Here is a 23,908-nt window from a genome sequence, read left to right on the forward strand (position 1 = left end):
CCTTTAATGGTTTAGATGCCTTTAATGGTTTAGAGGCCTTTGAATGCCCTCCACCTCTTCCCACTTCTCCCAAGCCCCACACTTAAAAGCTGTTATATGGGGTGACCAAGAAAGTTGATGAGGGCAGGGCGGTAGACATGGGGTTTATATGGACTTCAGTAAGGCCTTTGATAAGGTTCCACTTGGTAGGCTGCTCTGGAAGGTTAGATTGCATGGAATCCAGGGAGAGCTGGCTAATTTAGCTTGAAGGTAGAAAGCAGAGGGTGATGGTGGAAGGTTGTTTCTTGGACTGGAGGCCTGTGATTAGTGGTGTGCTTCAGGGGTCGGTGCTGAGCCCATTGTTGTTTGTCATCTATATTAACGATTTGATTAAGAATGTACAAGGCATGGTTAGTAAGTTTGCAGATAACACTAAAATAGGTGATATGGTGGACAATGAAGAAGGTTATCAAAAATTACAGGGAGATCTTGATCAGCTGAGTAAGTGGGCTGAGGAATGGCAAATGGAGTTTAATTTGGATAAGTGCAAGGTGTTGCATTTCGGAAACTCAAATCCAGGTAGGACTTTCACAGCAAACAGCAGGGCCCTGGGGAGTGTTGTACAACAGAGGGACCTTGGAGTACAAGTACATGGTTCATTAAAAGTGGATTCATAAGTAGACAGGGTGGTGAAGAAGGCTTTTGGCATGTTGGCCTTTATAAGTCAGGGCATTGAGTATAAAAGTTGGGAGGTCATGGTAGGGTTGTACAGGATGCTGGTGAGACCGCACTTGAAGTATTGTGTTCATTTTTGGTCACCCTGCTACAGGAAAGAGTTATTAAACTGGAAAGAGTACAGTAAAGATTTACAAGGCTGCTGGCAGGACTTGAGGGACTGAGTTATAAGGAGAGGTTGGACAAGCTAGGACTTTATTCCTTAGAGCGTAGGAGACTGAGAGGTGATCTTATGGAGGTGTATAACATCATGAAGGGCATAGACAGGGTGAATGCACTCAGTCTTTTTCCTAGACTTGGGGAATCAAGAACAAGAGGGCATAGGTTTAAGGTGAGAGAGGAAAGATTTAAGAGGAATTTGAGGGGCAACTATTTTACACATCTATGGTATTTATGTGGAATCAGTTGCCAGAGGAAGTGGTTGAGGCCGGTACAATAACAACTTTTAAAAGACAGTTGGACATGGATTGGAGAGGTTTAGAAGGTTATGGGCCAAAAACTGGCAAATGGGACTAGCTTGGATGGGGCACTGTGGTTGGCATGGACCATTTGGGCTGAAGGATTTGTTTCCGTGCTGTATAACTCAATGACTCTATGTTACAAGTGGAAGGTCATCAGGGGCAGTGGTGCAAAACAGTGGCATAGGGTTAGCCACAAGATAGACACAATGGTGAACTTTACACTAGCAGGCCTAACAGAACCACTGTGCTACCGGGCAGCCAAGCATGTACCACATGCCTAATTTTCAGCCCCCAATCTCTGTTCTCTTCCAGTTCAGACAGAAGCAAAGAAGTGATTACATTTTGTCAAAGCGTTACCTCACCTTAAAATTTACTGTAAAATACAGTTGTTAACTATTTATTTCTGCTCATGCCATTTGAATACTGACCATTCCTGGCTTTTAAGGCTTGATCATATTTCCAGCGTGTGCTATACACCAGTGACAGGAGGTCACATTTTTAACAGCAAAATGAATAATATTCACTCCTAATAAGTTACAATCCAGATTTTTGTGGTGTCTTTTCTGGCCTCTTGCACATCTTCAAATTTAATTCCAACACCATTGACAGCTGGACATTTAGCAGCAATGATTCTCTGCATAGACTTCCCTTTAATACAGGCCTTAAAAACAACCCCTTTGTCCAGACTTCTAGCTAACTAGCTCCTTGTGTATCTTTGTGTCAAACATTGTATGATAAAGTTCCAATAAAGCATAATTGAACATGTTAGCACATTAAAGCAGCTAAATAAATGTAACTTGCTGCTGTATATCTCTGCCATTTTATTTCCATGCAGGTTATGCACTTGCATTCATCTCTCTCATTCATTCATAACACTAGAGATTGACAAGGCTCATATGCTTTATTCCAGGGCAGGTATTTATCTTATACAGACTATCAGATTCTAAATTGACTGTATACTTCAGTCCTTTGTCTGAGATGTGAACCAATCCAGACTAGAAATGACAATGTACTTGAGTTTTAACTTCTGATCTTGCTTTACAATCTCAGGCAGCACTCTTGACTACCCTTTGCTCACTATTTCAGTGTCAAGCAGAGCTCAAATGGCAGCACATGTCCCTCAGAGTCAGAAAGTTAGTGGAGTCAGGTCAGAGTCCAGAAACTTGAGCACAAGGATCCAGGCTGACTCTTCAGTGCAGTATTGAAGGAGTGCTGCAGATAGTGCTATTTTTTGTACGTGATGTTAAACTATGGTCCTGTCTGCTATCTCAGATGTAAAATATCCCTAGCAATTTTGAACATGACAGGGGATTACCTTCAATGTCCTGGTAAATTTTTAAGCCTGAATTAGCATCACTGAAATAGATTATCTAGTCACTAAACATTGCTGTGTGTGGAAGTTTGCTATGTACAAAGAGGCTGCTGTGTTTCCTACATTACAACAGCCACCATTGTTGATAATTCTACAATTTGAGATTAATCTTGACCACAGATTTACCCGTCCTGAGATGAACCTTGCAACTACAAATCTGCTTGCAGAGGTCACTTGCGATTCTTCATTGGTCAGTTGCCTGGTGGCAAGACGTTATTCCTCTTTGCTTCCTTCTCACTCTCTTTTCAATTTCAAGGATAGAGCACTTCTCTTTGAAGTGGCCATTGCCTGATGAAGGATGTGGTACCACTGAGGCTGATTACTGGTTTGCTTCTCCCTGCTGTTGATGTGCGTATCTATTTTCTTGAGATATAATTTCAACTTGTCTTTGTAGCACTTCTTCTGACGACCACAGGATCACTGAGCTTGGTGAGTTGGGAGAAGCGGGCTTGTTTGGAGAGACAAAAACTTGTCATCAACAATGTCCTGTTTAGTATCAATGGTGCATGAGGATCAATCTTCAGTGCTGGTGACATCAGCTTCAGTGAGGACTCTGACATTAATGTGGCAATTTTCCCACTTCATAAGAAGGAACTTCCAAGGAAATCATTGGTCATACCTTTTCCAAGGTGTAGTTGGGGTGTCACCCAGGTTTTACATCCATATAGAGGTGTATGGATGATGACTACATTATGAACCCAGAGGTCACAATCAATGGAAATGTGTCAGAGCAATTTCCTAAAAGAAACTTGCTTGTCTACAAAATAAAACCATTACCAGCGAAATGTTAAAACTATAAATGTCAAACACCAAAAGGATAGTCACCCACTAACAACCAGGGACTAGACCATTTGTTAAATTAGTTATAATATTGACATCATTTGATATGTTGAGCAGGGAAAAAATTAAATTATATTTATTACAAGCTTAATTGGCGATTTGAGCCACTTTGAGAGAAGTGACTTGTGAGGTAACAGAAGTGCTCAACTGCCCCTTGATCTTGACCTTGAGATGAACAAGGTGCGAAAGTGGACGATGTAGCATCTTACTCTTAAATGAGAATCCTAGGCTGTCATTCCAATATGGTTTTTAAACCCTCATCACCTTTTCCTGAGTCTTCAAGGCATCCATCACTGATTGTCAGTGTGCTAATGATACTGCCAAGCTAATGGTCGCTAAGAATGACTTTCACTACACACATTATATCAATGATTATAGTTCAAAAACACTTCATTGTCTGCAATGTGCTTTGGAACAAGTTGAAATCAAGGCATGAGATTTCTTTTACTAAATTTTCTGTAAAGTGTTTATAAGTGAAAGTAATAAGAGGAAGGTGGAGACAATCTTTTTTTTTAATTGTCATTCAGTTCAGTCTATTTTTCTTAAATAGAAAATGAGTAAAGTTTAAAAATTGCTTCTGCAACAACCGCAAATAAACTGTATTTATTCTGAACTTCTATCAATTTACTGCATATGGCTATCCTGATTTTTTTTCTAACTCTGTTATGTTAATGAGGTTAGATCTGACCACTGATATACACTGCCAATTATTACAACAATGACCCTCTTTTGCTGCAGCCTCACTATCAGTGCTATGGGGTGGTCAGTCTGCTTTCAAAGTTGCACAGGCACAAATTCTGCAAATTGTTATGTTTTTGATGTGCTGTTCATTTAATTTTGTCTATTGCCTAACTCTCACAGCTCACGGTACCTTAATTAGTACTCCTTGGATGGATTCACTCCAGTAGTCACTGTATTCAGCAGCAGCAGCAACCAGTTAGCAGCATATCCAAGAAAAGGACTGAACATTAGCTAGTCCTTCTAACAAACCAGTTCTTAGAATTTCTGAGTTAACAGATAGTAGTCACACTTACACAGAGAACCAAGATCCAGTCTATCAGATCGCCTTAGTTACAATTTATTTTTGACAAACTGAGTCTGAAATGGATAATGTAACAAGAAAACTTTAAATAACAATTCTACAACATTGTGGAGAATCCTGTGATTAACTAATGCCTAGTTAATTAAAGTCTCTACTTTTAACTACATGGTAAATATTAGTCTGCACATAAGATGTCACGTTGATAACATCAATTGGACAGATCTCTATGACTTGTGGGACAGAATTCCAGGTAGTTGTTTTGAAGTGTTTGTTTTGTGCATAGTACTAAGCTCAATTCAAAGAAAATGACAACAATTTGGCATTCACAACTGAATATAATGAGAAGTGGTGTTCAGCACTAAGTCAAACCTTGCAGTTGTACATCATTAGCTCATATCGTCAGATCACATTCTACATTGTGCAATCAATACTCTGCATACTTTATTTGAACATTTTACTGGATTATTTCACCTATAGAATTCTGGTGTTAATGCTATAGAGCACAAAGAATATTCTGTATCAAGGCTTTTATGTTTTATTGCATAGTCTGACACATCACTGATTTGCTGTGCAAAGGATCATAAATTACTGTTATACAATGCAAAACCTCAAAGACTGCTCAAATGTGATGCAAAATATGACACTATTGACTTATGAAGTAAAGCCTTATAGATTATTGATTTATGGTATAAATTCCTTATTTGTGATAAAAGACCTCAGAATTTTCTGACAGAGCAGCACAAAATTTACAGATATGTGATGTGAATCCTCACAGAATTCTGATTTGTGAGCAAAACTTGACAGATTTTAGCTTATGATGAAGAGTTTCACAGAACAGCATTTGTGCAGGCTCCCTAGAATAACTTTAGATAACAAACTAAATAAAAATTCACCTTGGAAATATAATGGGAATGAAAATTATGTCTTGGGACCTGAATCTGGTGCACAAGATACACTGAAATTGGGCTTTTGGAGTCAATTAACATTTGGGAATCACAGTTATCACAAATGACTAGTGCAGCTGGATACCTCATGGAAGAATGTGTGTCATTGGGTAGAGGGAAGGAGGTGACAGGGAGTGATCAGGAAAGGGAGAAGGCTTTGACTAGGAGTTAAGAAAGGAGTGACTAGGCATGGGAGAAGGCTTCAATCAGGAGTGAAGTGAAGCTTGGGAAAGAAAAAATACATAAAGTCTAAAAACCTGCTGCTGGATTTAGTGGAACCCTATTTTGGTGATAGAGCCCTGGACAGATAAGATGCCCCCTACGTGTACAATTAAAGGGACACGATGGCTGTGTTAGTCTTGGTTGTCTATAATGAAGCCATTTTTAATGAGCCAGACAGAGCATTATATTCACTAGGTACAATTCTTTTAACAGCTTTTGTCGACTGAGGAAAAGAATGAAGATCAGGACCACAGACTTGACACAAATCTCATGGTCTACCGGTTTACAGTGATTCTTGTCCTTCTGTATGCTTTTGAGACTTGGACCATCCACTGCAGGCACCTCAAGGTTCTGGACAAATATCACTAACAGTGTCAACACAACATCCTCCAAATAGTACTGCCAGTGACCAGAGCCCTGGGAGCAGTGTGGCCAGGGAGAGGGTCAGGGGCGGTGTGTACATCAGAACCCAGCAGTTCAGTAGAGTGAGGTGGGGGATGGATTGGAGACCAGGAGCTGAGCAGTTGTGGGGATTGAAATGAACCAGGGATCCTTATCAAGGGAGGGAGTTACTGTGGATGGGAACTTTGAGAATGATCAGGAGAGCGCACTTCAGCGAGGGGAAATTATGGTTTGAGAGAGTCGTTTGTGGAGCAGGTGCACAACAACCCCACAGCAAATACTCTAAATACCCATAACATTCAGATTCCGATTGGATCCATGCCTGAGAGCGGGCTTCCCTCCAACTGCCCCAGGTAAGGATGCAGGAGGGATCTATACACCTCAAGGTTCCAGCAGAACATTTTGACAGTGACTGAAAGCAAAACATCGCAGATGCTTGAAAGAGGAATTAAAACGTAGAATACTGTTCATACTCAGCAGGCCAGTAAGCTTCTATTGAGAAAGAATGGAGTAAATACTTCAGTTCAATCAAATTTAAGCCAGGCTCCAGGGAGTTGTTGGGTGATGGATTTAAACTTAACATGTGGTTTCCCTGGGTTCATGAAGCCAGCAGACAGCTCCAGCTGTTGGGCATTTTCCAGCACTGCTTAGTGCAGAAAGATACATTTAGCTGGGAGTTCCCAGTTGTATGCATAGAAGGAGTCCCATTGCATGGCATATTTGTATGAGATCTGCTAGTACCCTTGGACCCCATGAGGATATATTTAACATTATGTCAGATTTCTCAGTTGAATCAAAAGAATATATTTGTGGCCCACATATCCTTGGGTCTGTGCAGGAGGTAAGTGACAAGATGTGATTAGATGTGGACAGAAATATCACCTGCAGTGGTTCCTCTACTTGCATCATTACCTCTGGTGTCCCTCAAGATCAATCCATGCCTCTCCTCCAATTTCACATTAAAATTCTGTCTTTCACAACATCATCTGAAAACGTAGCATCAGTTTCCACATGTATGCTGATGATAACCAACTGCACCTTGCCTCTTTTAACCCCTCCAATGCTCTTAACATCTCAGGCTGTTTATTTGCCATCCAGTACTCATGAAGCAGACATTTCTTCCAACAAAGTCTGAAACTTTGTCTATGGCCCATGTCACAAACCCTATTCTCCAGCTACTAACCTCATTCTGCTCTCTGATACCTCCCCGAAAGTAAGCTGTTCAAATCTGCAATATCTCATTTGACTCCAAGTAAGCTTCAGGCTATACATTGGCACCATCATTAAGACAGATTATTTCCCTCCTGGTAATATTTTATAACTCTGCCTTTTTCTCAACTCATTTGGTGCAGAAATCCTCATCCATGCCATTTTTTTCCCAAACTCTTCCAAATTTTTCATTCTAAATATAAGGTCATCTAAAATTCTGTTGTCTTGCACCAAGTCCCGCTTACTCATCACCCTGCATGTACTGACCTGCAAATGGCTCCCAAGTAAGCAATGGCTTGATTTTATAATAAGCACCCTGTTTGCAAATCCTTCCTCTGGCCTCATCCCTCTCTACCCCTATATTTCATCCATCTCCATAACATTCCAAGAACTCTACTCTCCTCCATTTTAGACTGTTTACACATCCCTGATTTTAAGCACTCCACCATTACCACAGCTCTGGAAATCCTCCTTAAATCTCTCTACCTCCCCTTTCTTATTTAAAGGATGCCTGATTACCAAGTCTAGCCAAGCTTCTGGTCATCTCTCCCGGTATTTCCATATACACCTGGAGACAAATTTTGTTTAACAATGCTGAAGTAAAGCACAGAGAAGGTCTTTTGTTACATAACGGCACTATATAAATGAAATTATTCCTGATGTTAATTATGGCTTAGCTTCTGGGAAAGCGACCAAACACTTTCTGATTCCAAAAATGTTCCTTTGGATTTTAAATGGGCATCTAATACAATATTGTTCATAAAATGAGGAAGCCTGTTGATGTGAGGATACAGTCAACACACAACAGACTGTAAAGGGTTTCTAGGCAACAGAAGTCACTGATAAAATAAGCTTATTTTGTGAAGGTAAAAAAATTACCACAGAATCAATACCAGTGATTTTTTCACCATGTGGGCTTGTTTTTCTTTATTTTCCAATTGCACCCAGTTAAAGATTTTTAAAATTCATATTGTACTAATTTTAAAATAAAATTTACAGATGCAAAAACAAAACCTGCCATTCAGTTTGTGATGATTGTAATACTGGAGGACAATAATAGACAGAAATCTTAACATGCTGAGAGTCTCTGTTCACCAGTGAGCTGTCCTAGTGCTAATATGCCATATATCCTAGCCGTGTGGAGAACAGCACTGCAATGCGGCGCTTTGGTTCTTTAATCCTAATCAGTGGCTGGGCCTGAGGCAACTCTTAGCAGAAAGAATGGCAGACTGCAGGACCTTAGGGATAACAGCTGACACCCTTGCAATATGTCATGCCAACAAAACGCCACCAGAAGAGGAACATTTTTGAATAATTTGGAGCCTGTTCTCTTCTTCCTTTGCCCTCTCTCAGAGAGGAGAAAATGTGTTGCAGTGACCGTGACATCTATGCCTACTTCTTGGCAAATAGAAACTGCAATTGTGTAAACACAATCCTCCCTGAACATCTATCTGGTTATGGTTCATTAGACATGTATACGTCCAATAGATAGGGCAGGAAGGACAGCGCCATCAATATGACATTGAACAATGAAGATGTGCAACAAGCAAGGAGGCATCTGTTCAAAGGGAACACTGCTTTTCTTTTCAGAGTGCAGAAAGGAAAATTGTTTCATTTTGTTTTTTTACAAATCAGAAATTCATTACCAGGGGCAGTGATACTGGTCTGTGAGGAAATTTAAGTGAGTGATGGACATGACGCCCATTTATGGATTATAAATATCTGGGCAAATACTCAAAATGGGCCAGCAGGGAAAGCACAGCTGTAAAACTGTAGACTCACTTTCTAACATAATATTTCATTGCACTTCAGAATAAAACCTGCACTTTTGTTTAGTTTAATATAGTAAACAATAAATGAAAAATGTGACAGGTAAATTACATTTTCAGTTACTGACATGTACAAAATGCTGCTAAGCAATGAAATTTCTTTTGCAAAGTAACTCTTAAATATTTGCACCACTGCTTTTAGTTGGTACTTAAAATGCAGTGAGCATTTTTTTTCTGATCAGATCCACCTACTGCAGTCATGAAAAGGGCTTTAATTTCACTGCTTGCGATGCCTGTGAAGTAAAATACCCTTGTGAATTGGGAATATTGTTTCTCAGGGGAGGAGGGAATGTGGTTTATACTGGATATTGACTGATGAATAAGCTGGTTAGGCAAAGGTTGGTGGAAAAGCTAATAAAATGCAAGAAGATAAAGTGACTACAGAAAAATAGAAGCAGCATAGATTATAACTATCAATGCTGCAGAAACAGCCATGCACCTTAGGACAGCTGTACACCAACACCTACTGCTGATGGGGCATAAAGAGATTAATCTTTAATTTCCCCATTTTGTTTCAAAGGAGCAATATTACAGAAAATCTGATAATGAATCAAATAAGGTACTATTAAGGCAGATGAACAAAAGCTTGGTCAAAGAGGTAGGTTTTAAGGAATACCTTAACGGAGGAAAGAAAGGTAGGGAGGTAGAGTAACAGGGAGAGAACTCAAGAGCTTCCAGCACTGGGAGCTGAAGGCAAAGCTGATAATAGTGTGGCCATTATATCTGGGGAAAATTAAAAGGTCAGATTTGTAGACATGGTGATACCTTAGAGGACTGCAGGGCTGGGAGATAGTACTGTGACAGAGAGAGAAAAGGAAGGCTATGGAAGAATTTGAAAACAACAGTTGAGAATTTTAAAACTGAGACATTGTTAACCAAGTTTAAGTCAGGAAACACAGGGAAGTTAAAACAGACAAAGGCAGCTAAGATTTAGATGGCTTCAGATTTGTGGAGGATAAATGAGGGGGTGAGTTGCTATTATTAAGCCTAGAGTTAACAAAGAACAGATGAGGGCTTCAGCAGCAACTGAGTTAAGACAGGTGCACTGTGGGGCAATGTTACATAGATGGATATAGGTGGTCTTAGTGCTAGCACTGATGTGCAGTGCAAAATTCAACTCAGAGACTCAAAGATGACACAATGATTAAGGGCAGTCTAGTTCAGTTTCAAATGCCAGAAAGATAGGAGGCATTGGGCAGGGAACACTGTGGCTGGATTAAAAACCCAATATTTTCTAGATATTTTCTAGGAAGTTTCTAGATATGTAGTACTGTATGTTGGATTGGCCATGGGATATCTTAAAGGCAGTAGACAGGACAGGTGCACTGTTGCAAAATGAAACGATGGTGATGTTGGTGTACGGCAGGGATTGGCATTGGGACCTTTGTTACTTGTGATATATATTAGCAACGTGGATGTGAATGTAGCAGGGAAATCAGTAGTGTTGTGGACAGCAAGGAAGGTTGCCTAAGGCTACAGCAGGATATAGATCAGATGGAAAGTTGAGTAGAGTTTTGCAGATGGAACTTAAACCCATCAAGTACAAGGTGATGCATTTTGGGAAGTCAAATAAAGGTAGGATATATACAGTACATGTATAGAATGTTTTTTGGAAACTCAAATCAATTACATCCATTGATTCCATCCACCCCGTTGGTTGCATTCTCAAAGAAAACAGAGAGTCAAGTTATATGGGTCATTTTCAGATTGTCATGCAGTAATCAGTAATCAGGGATCAGTACTGTGGTTTCAGTTATGTACAATTCATATTAATGACTTAGATGAAAGACTTGAGTGCTGTGCATCTGTAAATTATGTGTGCTCAGTGAGAAACATTGTAGAGCACAAAGTTACACATAAGAGGCATGAAAAGCTCAAAGTGTGAATTTATTCAAAGGCTCTTTACCGGCCGTCTCTTTGCTCATCTTCCACAAAATATTGCTGCAATCCAGAAAGTAGTTAATCACATATTGCAATTCCCAAAGGAGTGTTAGCCTTAAAGTAACAATCACTGTTTACAACAAATATAAACTATAGTATCTAAGGTTGCTGGTAATGCAAAGATTGGCGGGAAAGTAGGTATGAGGATGACACAAGAAGTCTGTAAAGGAATAATGTCAGGTTAAGTAGACAGGCAAAAAGATGCCTGGTGATAAATGATGTGGAGAAACGTGAGCTTATACACTTTGGTAGGGAGAACAGAAAGCAGAATATTACTTGAGTGAGGTTGGACTAATAAATTCTCATGTTCAGGGAGATCTGGGCAGGTACAGCAAGTAATTAGGAAGGCAAATTGAATATTGACCTTTATAGAAATAGAAATAAGAGTATAAAAGTAGTGAAGTCTTACTGCAATTGTACAGGGTTTTGACAAAGCCGTACTTGGTGCACCGTATACTGTCTTGGTCTCCTAAGAAAGGCTATATAGTTGCTTTGGTGGCAGTTCAGTGAAGATTCACTAGATTGACTCCAAAGATGAGGGGAAAACCTGACATAGAATGATCAGGGAAATTCGACTATACTCCAAAGTTTAAAAGAATGAAAGGTTATATTGAAACATATAAAATTCTGAGGAGGCTCAGTAGGGTAGATGCTGAGAATCTAAAACCAAGGGACTCAACCTTCTGACAAAGGGTTACCTATTTCATACTGAGATGAGTAATTTCGTCTCTCATAGTTTGTGAATCTTTGGAGCTCTATCACAGACAGCTATGCAGACAGAGTCTTTGATTCCACTGCTTGGAATCACCACCCCGCTCCCTGAAAATCTGTGGTTTCCTGGGCTGGGCACAAAGAACAAGTTGCAGCCCTTTGTGCTCCAAGATCCAGCAACATGGCCCAGGTGGCATCTAGGCAGTGGTGTAGAGCTCTGCCCATCAGCAGGCAAAGTTGGGGTAGAACTCAGTTTTACAGCAAAGCTTTATGTTACTTTTGACAGTGTTTATATATTACCCACTTTTCCTTATGGCACACAATGAAGCCACTTGGCCCATTGAGGCTATCTCAGCTTTCAGAGCACTCCCGCCAGTCCTCATTTGCCCACTTATCTCCCTGCGCCTATTCTTTATCACTCACTTGCATACTGGGAGTAATTACAATAGCCAATTAACCTACCTAAACAGGTCTTTGGGATGTGGGAAGAAACCAGAGCACCTGAGGGAAACGCATGCAGTCACTGAGAGAACTTGAAAACTCCACACAGACAGCATTCAGATCAGTGGAGCTGTGAGGTAGCAGCATTAAATGCTGCATCACTGTGTCACAGTTAATGTTTTAGAATATTATAAGGCATATTTACATTTGGGGAATGTATTAGGTGCAAATGAGAGGGCCCTCTGCATTTTTTGTCATCCATGGAAGGTCAAGCCCCTGTCTCTCACAAATAACGAGGACACTAATTAGACAACCACCTGAGTACTGTGTACAGTCTGGACACCATGTTATAGGAAACATGTGACATGGAGAGGGTACAGAGGAGATTTACAAGGCTGCTGCCAGGACTGGAAATTGCAGCTGTGAGAAAAAAGGAAAAGGAAAAGGTTGGTACTATTTTCTTTGAGTCAAACGAGGCTGAGAGAGACTTGATTTATGTGTATACAGTAATGTGGGGTCTAGAAACAGTAAATAGGAAGGACCCAATTTTCTTAGCATGTGGTTAACAACTAGAGTGCACATATTTAAAGTAACTGGTGGAAGAATTAGTGGGAAATGATGAAGTTTTTTTCACCCAGAGGAGATCTGGAAGGGTGATAGTGGCAGTACTTAGATGTCCATATAAACTGTGACCTAATACTGGATAGGCGGGATTAGGCTAGATAGTCTTATTTTACTAGTACAGACTCAAATGGGCTGAATGGCCTTCTACCTTGTAAAATACTTGTGATTTTTGACTACTATTGAATAGTGAAGGAGGATCAAAAGGCTGCATTGTCTGTCCCTGTTTCTCTTTCTTAAGCCTTAACATCTTTACTTTTTGCCTGTGGTTTCTCCTCATGAGTTAAGTTGCGACATAGAAGTCAGAGACAATCTGCCACTGGACAGTGCTGACTTCATGGGTGAAGCACAAATATCATAAGCTGAGGAGCCAGATTTATTTACATCTGACCCCTCAGCTTTAATACCAGTCATGATTGGCAAATGTAATGAACAGGGTAAGCTATCATGATTAGACCAATAATTGTAGGTAATTGGTTTAAATTATTTATTTTCTACCTGCACTGCATTTTCTCTGTAACTGTAACACTGTATTCTGTATTCCTTTTTACTACCTCCATGTATTTATGTATGGAATGATCTGAACGGATGTCACGCAGACAAAAGCGTTTCACTGTATCTCAATAGTGACAATAATAAACCTATTCCAATTCCAATCTTTATTTTAGTTAATTTCTCATGCTTTAAGATTTCCATTGGGATCGTCACAGTGACCCAACTGGTAGAACCACTGCCTTGCAGCGCCAGACCCCCAGGTTCTATTCCAACCTCCAGTGTTGTCTGTGTGGAGTACGTACATTCTCCCTGCGGACTGCGTGGGTTTCCCCTGGGTGCTCTGGTTACTCCCACATGCCAAGGGCAGGATGATTGGTAGACTAATTAACCATTGTAAACTGCCCTAGTGTGTAGATGAGTGGTAGAATCTGGGGGGAGCTGATGGGAATGTGAGGAAATAAATAAATGGGATTAATGTAGAATTAGTGTAAGTACGTGACTGATTTTCAGTGCAGACTCAGTGGGCCAAATGGCCTGTCTCCATGCTATACCTCTCTGTGATTATGATTTTAAGCAAATTTACCTACAATTTTTAGTTTTGATTCATTTTTGAAAAAGCTATTTGAATTAACACTGATTAACAAAAGACACTAAAAACAGCTCACAAACTTTTGATAGCAGTGAAATACTGAAAAGCTATCAAAGTGATCTGGGAGTGGAGCCTCAAGATCCAGTGCCTGAAACCTGGTTATAACTCGCCAGCTCAATTGCTTCAGCAGGGCTGCAAGATATATATGTGGGGGGGGGGGGGGAGGGGGGGGGGGGGGGGGGGGGGGGGGGGGGGGGGGTGTAGGCAGGTTGAGCATGTTTTTATCAGTTCAGGCTAGGTGTGTTCATTATGCTTCTATCAGTCTAGTCCTGGAAGAGCAGCAGGAGAAGAGGAGGATCAAGGAGTACAAGCAGTCCCCATGTTATGGAAGGGTTCTGTTCCTGAGAACTGTCCGTAAATCAATTTTTTCCATAAGTCACAAATTTACAATTTCAGTGAGGGTGGATTAACATGAACATTTCTTTATTGCCTTCACCCTGTGTAGTTTACGATGGTACAGAATGTCCCACATCCAATGGCCAATTAATCAACCAATCATCCTAATTTTGATGGCCTTAAAAATATTAATGGATGTTATGGTGTTTAATAAAGTATTTTACAAGTGTCAATAGAAGACATTGCCGTAAGAGTTTCCAAAGCAAATCTCTTAAGTGGCCTCCCACTGTGAAAAGCAACTGTGTTTTTAACGATAATGGTGTCTGTTTGATTACAGTGGGAGGTTACAAATAAAAAGTACTTTTTGAACACTAATTATCTTTGAATTAACTAGCTGCTACCCCTATTCCATAACTCCTGAAGATGTTTGTATTTATGCAATTAACTTTCCTATCTTGAAGTATTTGGTGTAAAGTCAGATTTTCATAAGTCAGGTCTTCTGTAATCTGGGAAGCCCCTGAACTGAAAAGCGAGAGAAGGTCAAGAAAAGGAGGGAGGAAATGATGACTAGGAAAGGAAAAAAATGAAGGAGGCGCAAAAACCAAAATTTATAAGAAGTGATGAGCTGGGTCTTGAGGCAAGAGCCAAGACATATACAAATGGACAGAAGAAAGGTCAAATTACATTGCATTTCTTCTGTCACCAGCTGCACCCAGTTTGCATAAGTTTCTCTGGCCCTTTTAAACAATTGCCTGGAACCTTTGGAAGAACAGCAGAGGTACGCTTCATGCTCTCTATTCCCTTTTCTTTGTTTTGCCCCAATATAAACTGAGCAATTTCCAAATGTCAAATAAAGGAAAATCAATAGCAAAATGTCTTATACAATTGATAATCAGGGGATAAGGACTCATTGCTCAAAACTTATGGTCATTTTGTTTCAGTTACTCAATTAAATTTCTTCTTTGGTTGAAGGTGCAAACTTTTTTGGGTTATATTTTCACAGGTGCCAACTATCCTCCAGTGTCTAACATAACTGAGCAAAATCCACATGCAAGTCTGGTGGTGGCAGGTTCCTTGAACAAAGGTCCATCTCATCTGACAGTGTAAGGTTCTTGAATACATACTGTAGATTGAAGCCATGAATGGGTAGGAAATAAGGATAAAGTAAAAACAAAATGCTGAAAAGTTCATGACGAGGGTTAAGGATCCAATGTACTGTATATTACCTCTGGATTGAGATCAATGGGTTATTTCTGAAGTAAAAACAAAAAATGTTGGAGATGGTCAGCAGATCAGGCAACACTTGTGAAGAGTGAAACAGAGATTGTCATTGGAATGAGTTCTCATGCAAGGTCACCAGCCCATTGTTAAGACTTATAGATGCTTCCTGTCCTGCTTTGCACTTGGCATTTTCTAGTTTTATTTCAGACTTTGGTTGCATCACCACCTGGTATGGAGGCTCCAACGTGCAGGATTGAAAGTGGCTGCAGAAGGGTTGTAGACTCAACCAGCTCCATCATGGACACAACCCTCCCTGCTATTGAGGGCATCTTCAAGAGGTTGGTGCCTCAAGAAGTCGGCATCCATCATTAAGGACCTCACCACCTGGGACATGCCCTCTTCACGTTACTACATAAGGAAGTAAGTACAGGGGCCTGAAGACCACACTTGAACGTTTCAGGAACAGCTTCATCCCCTCCGCCTTCAGATTTCTGAATGATCCATGAACCCACGAACACTATTGAATGGATTTCTTATATGATAAAGAACTCCTAATCTCTCAATCTACCTTGTCATGGTCCTTGCACCTTATTTGTCTACCGGCACTGCACTTTCCCTGCAACTGTAACACTATACTCTGCATTCTGTTATTGTACTTTTGTTTTCACTTTTGTACTATCTCTATGTACTTACGTATGGAACGATCTGTCTGGTTGGCATGCAAACAAAAGCTTTTCACTGCACCTTAGTACATGTGGCAACAGTAAACCAATGGAGTTAAGAGTTGACCAATGGAATTGGGTTTTATTATTGTCACATGTGCCGAGGTACAGTGAAAAACTTTGTCTTGTATACAGTTCATACAGATCAATTCTGAAAATGATCTACTATTTTCTACAAAGCTTATTACAGTAGAGTGCTGATGGACTAGGCAAACGCCTTTGGGAATGGATCTGGCCATTCTGCTGAAATGAGATTGAATCTATGAGATTGTACATAATGGGTAGAACTTTTGGTAAGTATATGAAGTGGTAGATGTTGGGCTATCTGTCTGTCAATTTCCCCCTCCTGATTATCCTTTCAATTCACTTTCACTGAAAGGAAATTGAGTGGGATGCTGTACACCACCAATCATTAGAGTTCTAGCTGATGACTGGTTTGGGCTTTCTCACATGAATCTTGGATCCAAATAGGAGAAAATCCCCCTGCCCAGTCTCTGATGACTTTACTCTCATTACAAGCTGGATAGTAACTCTAGCCTACAGCTGCTCTTGCACTATGCCACCAGATAAGAGGCATCTTCACAGTTACTTGAATGGCAGGGATATGGAATTATATGCAGGCAAGTGGGATTAGTAGAGATGGGCATGATGGTCAGCGTAGATGCAGTTCGTGGAAGTAAATTAAATAATTGGTTTATTATTGTCACATGCACCAGGTACAGTGAAAAACTTTGTTTTGTATGCCATGCATACAGATCATTTCATTACAACAACACTGCATTGAGATAGTACAAGGGAAACAATAACAGAATGGAGAATAAAGTGTTATAGTTATAGAGAAAGTGCAGTGCAGGCAGACAACAAGGTGCAAGGCCATAATAAGGTAGATCGTGACTTTGAGTCCATTCTTATTGCCTGTTTCTGTGCTGTACGTCATACATCATAAAGCAAAGCCTTCACCACTCTCTCAGCTGCACTCGCACCATCATTAGTGTCAATTAGTCTCTCCCATCTCCATCCCACCCACTTCCGTGTGACAAAATATACCTGATTTCTAAGTTTTCTCAGTTCCGATATAAGGTCATTGGCCTGAAACATTCACTCTGCCCTTCATACACACCGCAATCTCCCAACCTCTATCAGGAGCCTGATCGATCTGCAGAGTAACTCCCAACATCCTTTGCTGTTATTTAAGATCACTGTGTAGCTTCTCGAAGGTGGATTATGGTTGGAAGGGCTCTGATATGTGGGTGGTGCCACCAAATCCATGCTCTGCAAATCATGGATGGTTCGAAACGAGCCAGACATGGCCAAGAGCAGGCACTGCCTTAATGGCAGCTCCACATTAGTCCTTTGCTTGCACTTTATGAATGGCTCAGAGCCAAAAAAGATTTCAGCACCAGCTCGGCTATAGCAGGGCTTTCCATGGAGAGACTTACTGTCTTCTCTTCAGAGACGCACTAATCCAGAAAACATAATGTAAACACAAGCTGAACCTCTTTCTCAGATCTTGAAAGATAGGTAAATGGTAAGCAAGGTAGTGCCAAGGATTGTTTCTGTTTATTCATGTGGACAGAAGAAAACAAATGTGACCATTCTGAATGATGACCACAGTAGTGGGAAGCAGGCTTGACTGCAGGACTGAGGAGTGCAGCAGTGATGTGGTCAGGAGAATCCTTGGTTTTGTGGCATGGAAGTGGTTGCATTTGGCTCAAAGCAGGACTAGCTGAACTTTTCAAATGGTTGTTAAGGGGGCTTGTGATTTATTCATTCTGGAAGAAGACGGGTGCTGACACACAACCTCTTTCAGTGCGTGCAAAGGGCCTTTAGCCAGAAGAACCAAAGCAACCAAACATCTACAAGTATCAGCTTTTGTATTAAAAGATCTTTCTCAGCAAATCAGTCTTTCTCTTTATGATGTGAGTGTCTAAATGCCAGTTCTGCAAACAATAGTGCCAGATTTTTATAGGGGTTAGTGTGGGCTTCTTCCAGCGGTTTGTAGAAAGAGCCATCTGACACTGCTGCAGCTTCTTCATGCTCCAGCGTAGGCAGAATGACAGTGTCAGGAATTGAGGGAGGATGCAGTCCAAGTGCAGAAGAATGGGACAAAAGATCAACATCTATTCTCCTCACAGGGCAACTGCACCCAGAATATAGGCACAACTTTTATGTGGAATTACAATGTGAAAAAAATTCAAATTTGTAAATGTGACCAGGGAAGTAAGCACAACTTAAGTGTTCTTGCAAACTAATAGCCCAATTCTCACAAAATGAGTCGTGACTAAAATTCTGTGTCTGAATTTAGAATGAATGGGAGATCATTTCGGTATTTGATGATTGCTATTTTTAAATATATTTTCGATAGCAATCTACTGTACATTAACATTTTCAGAATACTGCAGTTTATATGGGAGGCATTAAATTAACAATCATGCACATAGAGTTAACTTTTTTTTAAACAAACTGTGTTTGATAGAAAGTTAGTGAAGTCTTTCAGCTATAAACTGAAAGATGCTCATCTCTCTTCATTTACAATGTTACTGGTGCAGAACTTCATGATGTTACTTTAGGGCAAGTCCTACATCAAATGTCTGTTCCCAGGCTGTGTTTAACCAGCAAATCTAAGGCGTGAAACATATATCTTACTACAGGGTGACAACAGAGATAACTGAGAAAGCATCCAGATGTCTCACTAAATTTATATGGGTGCATGATCATCTCAAGATCTGCAGTGGTTCCAGTAAAAAGCCCAACACCACCTTCTCAATGAAACCAAGGATAAGTATGACCTCACAACTACTATGGATATCCTGGATACTGATTTAATTATGTATTAAAAAATTCAATGTAGAACCAATTTAAGACAATATGTATTCACTCATTTGTGTTTCCATCATTTTGTATTTTCTTTAGGAGATAGTAATTTTAAAGCACATAAAATTGTATGTAGAAGTAGTGCTATATAGGGAGACATGCGTTAGTTTTGGATGCAGCCATTCAGCTCGAATTTTTTTCCCTACACCCAAGGTTTATGGCACAAACGTGATAAAGTATTTCCGCTGCAATCTTCTGCCATTGTAGAGAGGACAGATTGTGGAAGTATGTTTGGGAGTGGACTGGGGATGAGGAGAGGAATCCAGTGAGAAAGATTAGGAGCGTGGTGGCAGCACCAGCAGGGGGTGGTGGAGTTTGAGAAAGGGAATGGGCAGGTGGGTTGATCCCTGATGATAAGTTAGGAGAGGAGCCAACCAGGTAGCTAAATGAGGATTCCCTGCAGTGACCCAAACAAGGTCCAAAGCTTTTAACTATTGTCAAAGCCACCTTCAACTCTCAGGTTAAGATTTACCTCAGTGTTTCAGATTCAAGGTTTTCACAGACCTAATTTGCATTGGAATTTTGCACATGTGATATCAATCAATTGCTGTATGTCATTTTACTTCATTATATACACCCAGCTGCTTTGGTGGGTATGTAGGTTATGCTCACAGAGGACCTTGACCTTAGTGCACTACTGGTGTACAAAATATCTGATTACATTTAGCAATTGCAATTTTTCATAAAACTCCACCAAGAATTGCATTAAAAAATTGCACTCTTTTCATAGCCCAGCTATTTTATGGCCATGTTATTGCCTTTTCCTTTTCTGATTCACTCCTCTTTCTCAACTGTCAAGTTCTCAAAATGCCGGTGTATTGTTTCTGGCACCTCCCTATATAACACTGCTGCTAAACGTCCCTGCCAGCATTTAGACTACCAACCAATGCCAACTGACCCTGACTGCAGCAGGAGAATAAGGGTTCTATCTGGCATCTTGTTGCCAAGGAAAACACTGCTGTCTGCCTCATTTGCTCATCTCTTACATGTTTTGTTTATTTCCTTTGTAAAAATGTAAATGATGCCTTGGGTTCACTCTAGAAGCCTGGCAGTGCTACATTTTCTTACACAACAGCAGGGTAAGAGATTACATTTTACCTGGAGTGCAGTAACCAAACCGGGTAAAATGGGAATCCTAAGGATAAGCTCAGACGGAAATCTAAATTATAACATGAAAGTGGAATAACCGAGGAACTGATGACACAGATGCTGATTCAGAATTTCACTACTACTCCATACAAGAACATAGGGATGACATTTCTTCTATTTTGACTGTTCCTATGCCTGGGTATAAAATTCCAAACTGAAAGCTAAACTGATCTTTCTAATTTTTGGTCAGGTCTGGCTTTAAATGAAGAAGCCTCTTCCAGGAATTAAAACTGACATTATCAATGATATTTAGAAGATGGAGAAAAGCCAGAATGGAAATTGAATAAGTCACAGAAGAACACGGCAGTCCAGCAGTATTTCCACGGTAACCAAATGCCAAGCACTTTCTGAATGCCACTGTTCCTAGACATTTTAGTTCCTTGAAGCTGCCACTGCAGGGACCATCTCCAAATGTATTTCTGAGATTTTGAGTTGCATAGTGAATAGAAAACAGTTGAATTCTGACAAAACAATCCAAAGTTACTGAAAATATATCGGTTATTCCAATATGGTCAATTTAGCATTTCTTTTTGCACTACTTCAGATTACACTACAACCTTTGCGCCATTCTCCTGCTTTGCACTTGTCGCTGTGTTTATTTTTGTATTTATTATTACTATGTATACTGTTTACACTGTGAACTTCACATGAGCAAGGAATTTCATTTTACCCTGGTGCATATGACAATAAACTAAATTAATTCCTTCAGATAAAAGGGATATTAAGATATTTTCAAGGGTGGGACTCAAATATTGTGATTTCAAATAATGGCTAGTATTTTAGATGTCAATGTTTGTATTTTTCATAAAAAATGAGAAAGGATTGGATGTCAAATTTCATAGGGCTATAGGGAAAGAACAGGGTAAGGAGTTAACGGGATCACTTTTTTGAAGTGCCAGCACAGACAGTTTTCTATGATGTAAAGCAGAACAAAAGTAACAAGGTCCCTTTCTTCTATTTTCCCCGCAACATTTAGAGATAACTAAATGAATATTGGTGATAGTGAATAACTGGTGGAAACAGCTAACATGAGAACAACGAGGAGACTCCAAGAATATTGTCCAGGCAGTACTAAAGAAACAACTGGAGTGTTTGCAACTATCTTCAGCCAAATGAATCATCCATCTCAGCCTTCACCTTCGGTTCTCACCATCACAGAAAGTAATGGGCACAGACCTTCTTCTGGTTTTGCCATTCAATGATTAAATTATATCTTCACGAGGTGGTGCCTCAAGAAGGTGGCATCCATCACTAAGGACCCTCACTATCCGAGACATACACTTTTCTTGTTACTACCATTGGGGAGGAGGTACAGGAGCCTGAAGACCCACACTGAACAATTCACATATAGCTTCTTCCCCTCCGCCATCAGATTTCTGAACAGTCCATGAACACTACCTCATTATTCCTTTTTTCTTGCACTATTTGTTTTTGTAACTTATAGTAATTTTATGGCTTTGCACTGGACTGTGGCCGCAAAACAACATGTTTCATGTCATATGCCAGTGACAATACATCTGATTCTGATGAAATGATTCCTGTTTTGTGTTCATTACAATGCAGTTACCCTGACCTTGTGCCCATATCAAGCTCACCAAACAATCATTCAAAGCAGATCTTCCCAATATTTCACTCATCTTCCACTAAATATCCAACACTAGAAGAGTGTGTGTGTTCATGTGTGTGTGTGTGTGTGTGTGTGTGTGTGTGCGCGCGCGCATATATGTGTGTTCGTTCTGCAGTGGGGGGAGGAGTTTTTGTCTTTCAGGTATTGCATTTTTTTTGCTTTTCTAAGACTTTAGGCATTCATATTGACCAGAACTGTATGACAATTATGTTTTTTTTTAAGTAAACTTAACTGAGTAGAAAATATTTTCATGAATCCAATCATCCACCAAGCCACAAAAATTTTTCCCACCAGCCAATATATGAAGTTATGAAAAAATGAATTTTTGAGATAAAATTACTTACATTTAAAAGAACAACTTTAATTTAGAAAGGCTCATCAAAGACAAGTTTACAAAAAAAAGCTAATGGTTGAAAAGTAGTTTTTGGTGGTACACTGAACAGTTAGATAGGAGGATAGTAATGTACTTCAAAAGCACGTAGATATATGCTTAAGCAATAGGACAGAATTAATTAGTGAATACATTGTAATGGATCTTCTGGAAATAAAATGATAACATTATGAAGAAATTTTGTATGCAGTTCAATTAATTCATTGGGAAACTAGGGCCTTGAAAAATAAAGACACAAGAAATTCTTCAGATGTCGGAATCTGGAGCAATACACACAAAAAGCTGGAGGAATGTCATCAGTCCTGATGAAGGGTTTCGACCCAAAACGTTGACTGTTTATTTCCCTCCATGGATGCTGCCTGACCTGCTGAGTACCTCCTCCAGCATTTTGTGTGTATTGCCCTTGAAAAATAAATCTAATTATGAAAATAGATAGACACTGGCTAAGGCAGGTTGGGAAATTAAATTAACATGTTTGCTAGTAGATACACAATCACAAGCATTTAAAGAAATCTTTCAAAACTCAGAACAGATCCACATTCTATTTAGAATCATAGAAACGTATAGCGCAGAAAACAGGCCCTTTCGGCCCAACTCACCCATGTTTGCCTGCATTAGGCCCGAATCCCTCCATACCTTTCCTATCCAAGCACCTGTCGAAATGCCTTTTCCAGAAAGCCACCACCCTCTGTATGAAAATCGTACCCCTCAGATCTCCTTTAAATTTCTCCTCTCTCATCTTAAACCTGTGTCCTCTAGTTCTTGACTCGCCTGCCCTAAGAAAAAGATTCTATCTTATCTATGCCCCTCAAAATTTTAAATCCCCATAAAATCACCCCTCAGCCTCCTACAGCGAGGCGAGAGTAAACCCAGTTTATCCAATCTCTCGTTGTAACTACAGCCCTCCATTCCAGGCAACCTCCTAGTGAATCTCTTCTGTATTCTCTCTATTGCTACCATAACCTTCATGCATTGAGGTGACCAGAACTGTATACAACATTCCAAATGCAGTCTAACCAATGTTTTCCCAACTCTTCTACTCAATGCCTTAGCCTATCAAGACAAGCATACCAAATGCCATTTTCACGACCCTATCCATTCGTGTCACCATTTTCAGGGAGAAATGGATTTAAACCCCAAGGTATCCCTGCACATTAACACTCCTAAGGTCCCTGCCATTTACTCTGTATGTTCCATCAGAATTTGACCTCCCAAAGTGCATTACCTCACACTTGCATGGATTAAATCCCATCTGCCACTGCTCCTCCTAACTTTCTAGCTGATCTACATCCTGCTCTGTCCTTAGATAACCTTCTTCGCTATCAACATCTCTACCAATTTCCGTGTTGTCTGCAAACTTACTGATCATAAAATTTATAAGAATAATCACAAGAATTAAAAACTTTGCAAGTCATCCATCTGCAACTGAATAAAGTGGTTAAGGATAGTATTATATTAAAAAGGTAGCTTATAATGTTGCCATAAAATGAAGTAAGCCTGAGAATTGGAAAAGTATAAAACAGTAATGAATCACCAAAAAATTGTAATATTGTAAAACAAGATTAGGATAAACTACAAGAATAAATTAGTGAAAGAAACAGTAAGAGCTTTATGAACTATATAACATGTAACAAAAGTAAATTGGGTCCCACAGTGACAATGACAGCAGAAATTATAACAGGGAATAAAGAAGTA

General features: G+C 39.9%; 1 protein-coding gene across 4 annotated transcripts in view; it reads right to left on the reverse strand.

Annotated features, from left to right (window-relative positions):
* The window catches only part of fars2 (phenylalanyl-tRNA synthetase 2, mitochondrial), a 347,392-nt gene that overhangs the window by 98,207 nt on the left and 225,277 nt on the right, over positions 1–23,908 (reverse strand). The gene's annotated exons all lie outside the window — the stretch shown is intronic.

This window comes from Pristis pectinata, chromosome 5 (genome assembly GCF_009764475.1).
Source record: "Pristis pectinata isolate sPriPec2 chromosome 5, sPriPec2.1.pri, whole genome shotgun sequence".
Classification (NCBI taxonomy): Eukaryota; Metazoa; Chordata; class Chondrichthyes; order Rhinopristiformes; family Pristidae; genus Pristis; species Pristis pectinata.